We start from the raw sequence: 11,443 nt of genomic DNA, 5'->3' as shown, positions 1-11,443 counted from the left end.
CCACACTCTTAAATGCACTTCAGGTACATAGAACAAGCACATATACCGTAGATTTTCCCTGTCATCGAAAGGTCCCTTATGACTGGTTTTGGGGCAATAAACAGATGCTGGCCATGTCCACTGCCACTACCCACTTCTATGATGCCAACACTGCTGATGCATCATGGTGGACTCCCCCACAGGGCATTCCTCTGGACACTGCAAAAACACACTTTCCAATGAATGGCATTAGCAGGGGAATTGAAACCTATTGGCTACTGTAGGCCAGTGCTCCCAGCTGTACTCTGATAGTCTTATAATCTGTGTTTTGTGACACAACCAAGAAAGTTAAAATAGACCTTGAGAGTCAGAACAGAGTGGGCATCAAAGGGTTGTGGTGTTATCTCATCAGAGGGGTAATCAGAAAACAAGCACTTAGTGCACACAAATGAGTATGGATATGTAGGCCGGACTAGTGACAGCATCTTCATGAGATGGGAAGTGCAATCAGACAATAGCTTGAGGATAGATATTTGGGTAAGGAGACTTCGGGTGGAAAAATACGTTATGCTGAGAATTACAAAACATTACAGGCCAGTAAGAAAATGTTCCACAATAAAATAAAATTATGGGGAAGGAGTGAGAGAAGAACCAATGGGAGCAAAAAATGGGAGGAGAATTTATCACCCCGATCAATGGAATCAAGGGGCAAGGGCCTGGGAAGAGTTAGAAATAGGAGTACACAAAAAATGTTCTTTTCCTCTGTTGAATAGTGAGGATCGGTTTGGCCTCCCATATCACCCTCTGCTTTCCTGGCGTTTTATGTGTACGCAGTAACCTGACATGTGGCATTTAGTGAGAATAGGTACTTTTTCTTGGTGGTGCTGATGTCTGACAGTAATGCCATATAGCCATATACAAGCTTCACAAGGGCTTACATCAAAGAGGGGTTTACTCAGAATACAATGAAGCTCTGTGATTTTGCTAAAATCTACACAAAACACCTGAAGACTAACAGTTTAGGAAGGATGACAAAAAGTACTACTTCTTAATTCAGAAATGGCATTGACTAGGTGTGGTTCATGTCCGACATAAGGCAGAATACTCATTTTGAAGTGTATCTTGTGGATTTGCTAGCAGGAAAAGTGGAACAATGACACCAGCCATACTCACATCTATGCAAAGTTAATGAGTGACTTTTCATATTTTTGGTGCTCTGCTCTATTTAAAATTGAATTCCCTATTGTGTAATAAAAATACCAAACTACTTATATGAACAGTGGAAGAGGGTGAGGCCAGTTCAAATTAATTGAAATCAACAAGATTATTTAGGAGAATCGAAGCAATGTTGTACAAAGATTGGCCAAAGGCCAGGCTGGCTGTTATCATTTCTCTCCCTTTGATGGCCTTTAAGTTGGGGTTTCCTTCCAAGTTGGGTTTATTTTTCTTTTATCTGGGAAGAGTGTGGTTTAGTGAAATTTTAAAGTTATGTTTTACTTTGCTGCATCTAAGGAACAAAAAGAAATATGACAGTAATAATTTCAAGGTAATTTGATACAGGTATGCATTAGTCTGTTTTCACACTGCTGATAAAGACATACCCGAGACTGGGCAATTTACAAAAGAAAGAGGTTTAATTGGACTTACAGTTTCACTTATGGGGAGGCCTCACAATCATGGCGGGAGGCAAGGAGGAGCAAGTCACATCTTACATGGATGACAGCAGGCAAAGAGAGGGCTTGTGCAGGGAAACTTCCGTTTTTAAAACCGTCAGATTTCATGAAACGCATTCACTATCACAAGAACAGCATGGGAAAGACCCACCCCCATGATTCAGTCATCTCCCACTGGGTCCCTCCCACGGTGTGTGAGAATTATAAGAGCTACAAGATGAGAGTTGGGTGGGGACACAGAGCCGAAGCATAACAAGATATAAGAGATAAGATTGTATTATAAAGCTGACCCTACCCTGCGCACCTCCCTCTACTACTTCTTCCTCTCCACTAGCATCTCAGCCTTCGTCCCCTCCCCCATCTCTTGCTAGATGAGCTACGTGGACAACCTGGTATGTGAGTTTCCACACATTTTCTATACTGATGTAATTTAATTATAAAATCATATCATGTCCACATACAGGAATGTCTCAGCCTCAGTGCTATTGACATGTGGGCCAGATAAGTCTTTGTGGTGGGGGCTGTCCTGTGCACTGAGGCATGTTCAGCAGCATCCCTGGCCTCCACCCACCAGATGCTAAGAGCATGCTCCCCACAGCTTTGATGTCTCCAGACATCACGAAATGTCCCTAGCAGGCAATATCACTCTTGATTGGGAATAACTGATATGAAGGCTTAGTTTTACAATTTGTTTATATATGTATGTGTGTATGTATATATATATATATATGTATGTGTGTGTGTGTATATATATATGTATGTGTGTGTATATATATGTATGTGTGTGTGTATATATATGTATGTATGTATATATACATATAGTAACCATTTTGTTCTCTTTCTACCTACTGCTTTTCTACCTACTGCTTTTCCCAATCAAAATCATTGACAAGGTTCTTTAACATATAATTAATGCTATTTAATTACTTTTCATGAATGCTTCATATTCTGTCCAGTGGATATAACATTGCTCCATGGGTTTATCCCACCATTCTTTCATCTATGGGCATTAACATGGTTTCCAGTTCTTGACCTCCAAATAGCAATGCTGTAATGAGTATCATGGTACATGTGCCTTTACAGATCCCCAGAAATGGAATTGTAGCATAAGAATTTTATTTTATTTTATTTTTTGGGACAGGGTTTTGCTCTGTCACTCAGGCTGGAGTGCAGTGGCATAATCACCACTCACTTCAGCCTCAACTTTGTGAACTCAAACAATCGTCGTGCCTCGGCCTCACAAGTAGTTGGAACTACAGGCATGCACACCCATGCCTGGTTAATTTTTAAAATTTTTTGTAGAGTCTAGGTCTCTATGTTGCCTAGGCTTGTCTTGAACTCCTAGGCTCAAGCAATGCCTCCACCTTGGCCTTCCACAGGTCTGGGATTACAGGCATGAGCCATGGTGCCTGGCCTTATGTATTTTTAATTTTATTAGATAGTGCCAGATTGCCTATTGATAGCCTTTGAAAAAAACTTTTAAAACTATAAATTTTATGTATAAGACTGATACGAGTGATTATTTAAGTGATTTCTCAAACATGAAAAGAAATACAAATATATTCAAAGTTTGCCTTTTGGTTTTAGTCCTAAAAATTACAATTTGTCATACAGGAGGAAGTTTGGATTAACTGTTTAATTATCAGATCTTTCAAATTTCTTGTTTGTCAAAGGTTTTGAGTGTAGACACCAATTAAAATGAATAAACTGCAAAATTACATTCTATGCCAAGAGTATTACTTTTTTCTATAATCAATTTATCCTGTATTAAGTATTTCAAGACTAGAAATGAAAATGGAATGGGGGACTGGATTAAAGTTGTCTTAAGTGATGGAATAATACAAATATGCCTTGTGAGTTACCTTAGGATTAATGGGTGGCTGAAACCCTGCAACTTAACCTCACTCTGCAAGTCGGCACAGTCTGAGTAATGTGTCACTATCCAATGATGGATGAAAATAGTTCTGTTTGATACTTTGGATCATTTTAATGTACTATTTTATTCTCCGCTCGACAGCTTAGGATAGCTTTTAAGCAACGTGATTTCAATTGTTTTACTATTTCTCCCCTTTTAGAGTTCTCCAGTTGAAAGAAGAAAGCTTAACCTGGCTTCTGAATTCCAAGAGTGCACAGCACAGTGGTAAGAAAATCAAGGTCTATTTTTTTTTCTTTTTGAGTACTTGAGTGACTCAGCAAATGTGATATTGGGAGATGTCATTTCTGATTGGTATTGTGCTGTACATGTAGCTGTCTTCTGGAAGTAGAGGCTGCTGGGATCTTTCCTGGACTTGTGTATCAGGGAGAAAGAACTAATTTAAAATAAAGCAAAATATGTATCTTCTCTTTACTAGGTTAACTTTAAAAAATAGACAAGTAATTGCAAAGTTTGCAATACACATGCATTATTTGTCTATTTTGCAACTATTTACTTGCAAAAATAGACAAGTAATTCATGTGTCTGTAGTTGCACCTGAGTTCCAATGCAACAAGAGTGTTGCTCTCCAAGCTGTTGGGAATGGAAGTGTTAGCTCCAAGTCTCACAGAGGTGTCGGGCTTTGTTTGAAGGCTTTTAATGTTACAGGAAGATTTTGTTCTGTCAGTTTCTCTCATGCAATGTAATTGGACTTCTGTAATTCCTCTTTTCTCCTTGGTTATTTCTCCTAATAAGAGAAATTAGCTTTATGCCCCTTCGATATTGTGGTTATATGCCAACTTGCAATGGAATAATCTCATTTGCTGCATTTTGGTTTGATATTGTGCATGAAATTTATAAATCATTTCCATTTAAAATTGCAAGTTAAGTCACAACATTATGAAATGTTTAGGGAAAGAGACATTGAAAAAACTATTCCACCGATAATTTAGCATACCAACAGTTACTGGTTTGTTACCAACTTCATATGTATTTTTTCCTTTTACACATACAATTTAAAATTCTGACTTTAAATAACTTACTTTTTAATATGTACTATCTGCGTATGGGGCAAAATGTTAAGAAGTCCAAAATTGTGAATATGAAATGTATTGGTCTCTCCTTCCCTCCTTTCCCCTATGCCAGCTAGTTCCATTTCCAGGACACATCTGATGTTTCTGTTTTTCTAATTTACTGGTCCTTCGAGATTATTTACATTGTTTGCAACCTGTTGCCATGTTAAACAATGCTTTGAAAAAGAGTAGAACATGGTTATGCATATGCTGTCTCTCCTATGTTCTAGTTCTTGGATGGACGGAAAAGGCTACCACTCAATATCTAAAGCAAAAACCTGACTTTATTGTTTGCTAAACAAGAGACAGCAGTGCTTGTAGGATACAGTTCTGTCAAAACAAAGCAAATGCTGATCATATGTAGGGTTTGGGAAGTATTAAGTTCAGGAATTAAAACACTGTGAGAAGTGTGTTTAGAAATTAGTTGACCTTTAGCCATGAAAGCTTGGCATTTGGAGTGTGCCTGTTGCTAATAGTTGGATTTCAGAAGTATGGCTGGGACTGCTTGGCTAGCTTTCAGAAGTCTGTTACGAAAGCGGATTGTCACGGATCAATTTTGATGTCTTTCTGTGTGTGTGTGTGTGAGACAGAGTCTTGCTCTGTCGCCAGGCTGGAGTGCAATGGCACGATCTCGGCTCACTGCAACCTCTGCCTTCCCGGTTCAAGTGATCCTCCTGCCTCAGCCTCCCGAGTAGCTGGGACTACAGGTGTGCACCACCATACCCAACTAATTTTGTATGTTTAGTAGAGACAGGGGTTTCACCATGTTGGCCAGGACGGTCTCCATCTCTTGACCTCATGATCTGCCCGCATCAGCCTCCCAAAGTGCTGGGATTACAGGCATGAGCCACTGTGCCCGGCCAATTTTGATGTCTTTATAACAAGTTGTAGTAGTGACTTGTTGATACCTTAGGACTGTGACCAAGAAAGAGTTACTATTTTCCTTTAAAATTTAAATTCTCAACTGCATGAGAAATTCATGGGAAATGGAAGTGCTGGGTCAAATAGTGTGTGCATTTTATATTTTAATTGACTTGAGATTTACCAGTTTACACACCCACCAGCAATGAATGGCAGTGCTCATTTCTCCACAACATAGTGTGTCATCAAGCTTTTGATCTTCATTAACCTGATAAGTGAAATATAGTATCTTCCTGAAGTTTTGTTGTCTATTTCTGAGAATAAGTAAGGTTGAGAAACTTTGTATATGATGAAAAGCTATCATATTTTATTTTCTGTGTTTTTCTGTCATCTACCCATTTTTAATGGAATTTTTAAAATACTGACTTTGAATGACTCATATATTAATTAGCCCTGTACATTAAGAGTTGTAAATATTTTCTCCAGTATGTTCTTTGTCTTTTTATTTTGTTTATGGTGTTTATTTGGGGAGAAAGAGCATATAAAAACAGGCCTTGACACAGTTGGATTGATCAGTATTTTTTATTGTCTTTGGGGTTTTATATTATAGTTGGAAAACTCTGTTATTTTGAGATTGTAATATTTTCTATGCTCTCCTTTATTGCTTTTATGGCTTTACTTTCATTCATTCTGGAATTTGTGCTGGTGTAAGTGTAAAGGAGGATACAATTTTTTAGGTAGCTACTTAGATGCCTCACCACTATTTCTTGGATAATACGTTATTTCCCTACTGATTTGAATGATCATCTTTGCTCAAAACTAAAGCTTCCCAAGTATGTTGATTTACTGCTGACCTTTTTCTCTGATCCATCAATTATTATGTTGGTTTTTTATTTATCATAATACCATATGCATTTTTCTGTTTATTAGGCTTCTTGCTAATCACTGTGGGGTTCCCATTAAACGAATATTGTGTAATCTACTCAACAACTCTCCCTTTTGTTGCCCTCCATGTAACATTGGGGAGATTTTGGCTATAAATCAACAAATACGTTTTTTAAAAACTGTATTTCTGTTTGTTCCATAAACCACCTGTAATTCTGGGGCGAGGTATGATTGTCTCTATTTTAACAAGTACCCCAGGTGATTCCAGGGAAGGCTAATGTTTCATTGCATGCTGCTCTTTGGAGTTGACTCCGATCATACATGGATCATATCATCACACGACTGACCCAATCAGTGATGATAAGCGATTGATTTTTCTGATGATGGTTTGAGTTTTACCACGTCCGCACATTATAGATTTATATACATATTCACTTCTATGTGTATATAAAAACATGCAAGTATATAACAAATAGATACTGCTGTGAAGGCAGAATGTATTTGATGTGATATTTTTACAAATACATGAAATTGTTGAGATTTGATGAGAGTCCATTTATGATTCTTAGTTTTTGTAGAGAAATAGGAAGAGGCTACTGAATGGTCCACCTTAAGACCAAAAAGGGCAAAAGTACAGAACGAAAGGCCAAACAATGATTTCATTATACAAATGAAATGGGAAAATGCAGTGAAATTCCATCCATCCCTGAGGACTGACTCCATTTAGAGGTTAGAAGAGCAGCCTGGAGTGATCTCACACTTACGGGCTCTGTAACCGTCACTCCGGAGCAACTCTAGAAGGGTTGCGACTAAGGATGAAAGGATCAGCACATAAAGTTTTTTGCTTTAACAACCCGTCTGTGGGGTACGTAAGAAATAAAACAGATAATGGATCCAGATGGCCCATACCCTGGTGAACAGTGAACAAGGGGTATCTAAATAGGTGAGTGCAATCCGCAACAAAAACCCAAAACAAGAACATCGGTTGTGAGTCTCAGTTCAGTTTTAGAGGCAGACTGTTAAGTACATTAGGTGATGTCATACACTATTTGTGATGAAGAAGATATTGGAAGGAACTGGCTCAGGGAAGTTCTAAATGCAAAAAATCATGTTTTATTCCACTTTCATGGGCCATTGTAATTTATAGAGACTTTTCCCATTAAAACAGGCTTCATGATACCCAGATTACTGACGAGAAAACTGAGTTGCATGAAGTGTTCTCACCTCAGAGAGCAACTAGCTCAGCATCTTAACTCACACACTGCAACTCAACTCACATTTATGAAAGACCTAGCCTACTTATGCAAACAAAGTATCAGGGTATCAAGGCACGTGAATTACCTCTAACCATAAGAATATGACGCCTGATAGGGTCAAATAGGGAGAGGGAGCTTTGTTATGCTTTTATGTGCCTTAATTGTCCCGGAGTCTTCAGCAAGTCTGTGGTGAATGCAGTGGAAAAAGGGCAGACTTCAAAATTAACTTAAAATTTTAATCATTAAAATTAAATCACAGACATAAATTAGACAGATACCTGTAAAAGCAAACATTTTTTAAAGCTGGGAACTCCCTGCTATGTTGATTCACTTTACAGGATGGCCACATGGAACTGATGTAATAGCCAACAAACCATTGTCAGATGCATAATAGATTGCTAATTACTCATGGAAACAGACTTTTTGAACTAGAATGGTGCATTTTAATTGCCTTTTAGTAAGATGCTTTGTCTTTTTCTTCCCCCGCCTAGGTCCCATCAGCACTTACCCCAGTGCTGGCCTGAGTTGTAGTAGATGCGTAATAGACACGTTTATGTATTAATAATAATAAAGATAAATTATGTTTGCAAGTGCTTCCCCCTACATTTTATCTCCATAACAACTCTGGGGGATATGCAGGGCAAGTGTTATTATCTCTACTTTATTGATGATGAAACCAAGGCATGGTAAAGTCAGGAGGTTTTTCAGAATTTCACAGGTGAATCAGGATTCAAGGTCTGGTTTTGTTATTTGACAATATCCTGTTCCGTATATAATAAACCACCCTGTGCTACGACATGAAACTCACAGTGCTAAGGCAACAGGACGTGGCCACTGCTGTGAATTCTGTCCCTGTCAACTGTGTGTTCTTTACCTCTCTGTGACATAGTTTATTCATTCTTAAATTGGCAAAAATTGTAGCTATTCCTATCTATGAAGTTTTGATGAGACTCCATGGAGATAATGCGTAAGGAATTTCTTTGAACTTTTCCACAGTCTGTTTCTCACCTAGAGCCCTTGAGTGGGCTCCAGTGGGTCTATAAAATCTGTAACGTTATATAAAATTTGATGCTTACTTGTATATAATGCGTTGATTTTTTTCTGGGGAAAGTGCTAAGAATTTTATAAGATTTTCAAAGATTTCTGTGATTAAAAAATTAGAATTATGCAAAACATTATGCACAATACTAGTATGGTATTATTCATATAAAATATCTTTTCTGATACTATAACACATTCCTTTCAGAAAATATGAAAAATACAGAAAAGCCCAAAAAGAATATAATAGTCATCCAAAAACATGTCATTTAGAGAGAATCAGCATAGCAATGTCACATCATTGATGTGGATTGTTATGGCTGATATCACATTGCAGCATTTTTTGTATAAATAAAAAATGTTTTGGGGACAGCATAAATATATTTTATGTATTACATATATAGTTTATGTGCATATATACTTGTAAGATTGGGATCATTTTAAATATGTGAACATGGACTTACTGGTATAATATTTTTCTACATGATGTTTTAACATCTGCCTTGAAATCTCTGTATAGTTATTCCATAATTTCTATACCTAGTATTCTAGGTTTAGAGTGTTGTATTGCACCTTCAAATTTGTTTTCACTTTTGTCATTTTAACTAATATCATAATATATATGCTTCTACATAAAATTATACTACATATTCATAAATTTTATATATTTTCTGAAATCAACTTATATACCTCTTGCTTTTCTAACTCAATGGTCAATTATTAAGTATTCCATTCTCCCAGATGTACTTTAGCTTTTTATTACCATGTTTCCAAAAATCTTACTGGATTTAAACAAAATTAATTATGCCTATTAATTATTTGGGGGGAGAATTTTAATATTTGTTTCTTTTCTAAAATATAATTTGTCACTTCTTTCATTCAGTTCTTTTTCATCCCTCAGTTAAGTTTTGTAATTCTCTTTTTCCAATAACTTGCCTCTTTTTCCACCATATTTATAGACTGTGACTTGCCTCTAAAGCATATTTTTGCAATGCCAGAACATTTAGAACAATTTTTAAAAACAGTGATTATAGAAGGTATCATGTATTTTTCATATATTAATATGGATATCTCTAGTGTTTTAGCATGAAGGACCACTGGCTAACAGTGAGCAGTAGTGGTCTTTATCATCTTAAGACATATGGATGTGCACCTTTATTAAAAGACTGAGAAAATCAGTATCAGATGCTATATATATGTCAAATACATTTTGGTCTCTAATGAATTAATACCCTTGAGAATCTTCTCTTTTGACCTAATGCAGTGAATTCTTTTGAAATTTCCATAGTAAATAATTTTTTCATTCTTAGAGGAAATTATTCTTGAACATGATATAATATTTTTAATCTACATTTCCAAATTAAATTGTCAATATTTGATTTAGAATTTTTTCATTTATAATTATGAGGAAGATTGGTCTGTAGATTTATATTTCTGGAGTTTTTCACTTTTTCAAATATCCATGTAGAGATTGGCATAAAAAAGTGGAAAATTCTTCCATCTTTCTCTACAAGAAATTTTAGAAAATTGTGAGATTTTCTTCCCTAGTTATTTATTCATTAAGCTTTTTGGCATCTTTTATGTTTTCTTTTTCTTATTATTATTATTATACTTCAGGTTTTAGGGTACATGTGCACAATGTGCAGGTTTGTTACATATGTATCCATGTGCTGTGTAGGTTTGCTGCACCCATTAACTCATCATTTAGCATTAGGTATATTTCCTAATGCTGTCCCTCCCCTCTCCCCCCAGCCCACAACAGTCCCCGGAGTGTGATGTTCCCCTTCCTGTGTCCATGAGTTCTCATTGTTCAATTCCCACCTATGAGTGAGAACATGCGGTGTTTGGTTTTTTGTCCTTGCGATAGTTTACTGAGAATGATGTTTTCCAGTTTCATCCATGTCCCTACAAAGGACATGAACTCATCATTTTTTATGGCTGCATAGTATTCCATGGTGTATGTGTGCCACATTTTCTTAATCCAGTCTATCGTTGTTGGACATCTGGGTTGGTTCCAAGTCTTTGCTATTGTGAATAGTGCCGCAATAAACATACGTGTGCATGTGTCTTTATAGCAGCATGATTTATAGTCCTTTGGGTATATACCCAGTAATGGGATGGCTGGGTCAAATGGTATTTCTAGCTCTAGATCCCTGAGGAATCGCCACACTGACTTCCACAATGGTTGAACTAGTTTACAGTCCCACCAACAGTGTAAAAGTGTTCCTATTTCTCCACATCCTCTCCAGCACCTGTTGTTTCCTGACTTTTTAATGATGGCCATTCTAACTGGTGTGAGATGGTATCTCATTGTGGTTTTGATTTGCGTTTCTCTGATGGCCAGTGATGATGAGCATTTTTTCATGTGTTTTTTGGCTGCATAAATGTCTTCTTTTGAGAAGTGTCTGTTCATGCCCACTTTTTGATGGGGTTTTTTTTTTTTTTTTTCTTGTAAATTTGTTTGAGTTCATTGTAGATTCTGGATATTAGCCCTTTGTCAGATGAGTAGGTTGCAAAAATTTTCTCCCATTCTGTAGGTTGCCTGTTCACTCTGATGGTAGTTTCTTTTGCTGTGCAGAAGCTCTTTAGTTTAATTAGATCCCATTTGTCAATTTTGGCTTTTGTTGCCATTGCTTTTGGTGTTTTAGACATGAAGTCCTTGCCCACACCTATGTCCTGAATGGTATATCTTAGGCTTTCTTCTAGGGTTTTTATGGTTTTAGGTCTAACATTTAAGTCTTTAATCCATCTTGAATTAATTTTTGT

General features: G+C 36.8%; 1 long non-coding RNA gene across 1 annotated transcript in view; it reads left to right on the top strand.

Annotated features, from left to right (window-relative positions):
* The first annotated feature begins 370 nt into the window (after positions 1-370).
* The window catches only part of LOC105738721, a 31,069-nt gene continuing 19,996 nt past the window's right edge, over positions 371-11,443 (top strand). Inside the window, exons 1-2 of the long non-coding RNA XR_001114566.1 lie at positions 371-516; positions 3,728-3,792. This is a non-coding gene — a long non-coding RNA (uncharacterized LOC105738721). The remainder of the gene's footprint in view (positions 517-3,727; positions 3,793-11,443) is intronic.

This window comes from Nomascus leucogenys, chromosome 25, assembly GCF_006542625.1.
Source record: "Nomascus leucogenys isolate Asia chromosome 25, Asia_NLE_v1, whole genome shotgun sequence".
Classification (NCBI taxonomy): Eukaryota; Metazoa; Chordata; class Mammalia; order Primates; family Hylobatidae; genus Nomascus; species Nomascus leucogenys.
The sequence above is the reverse complement of the archived record's forward strand: the minus strand, read 5'-3'. Positions and strand labels throughout refer to the sequence as shown.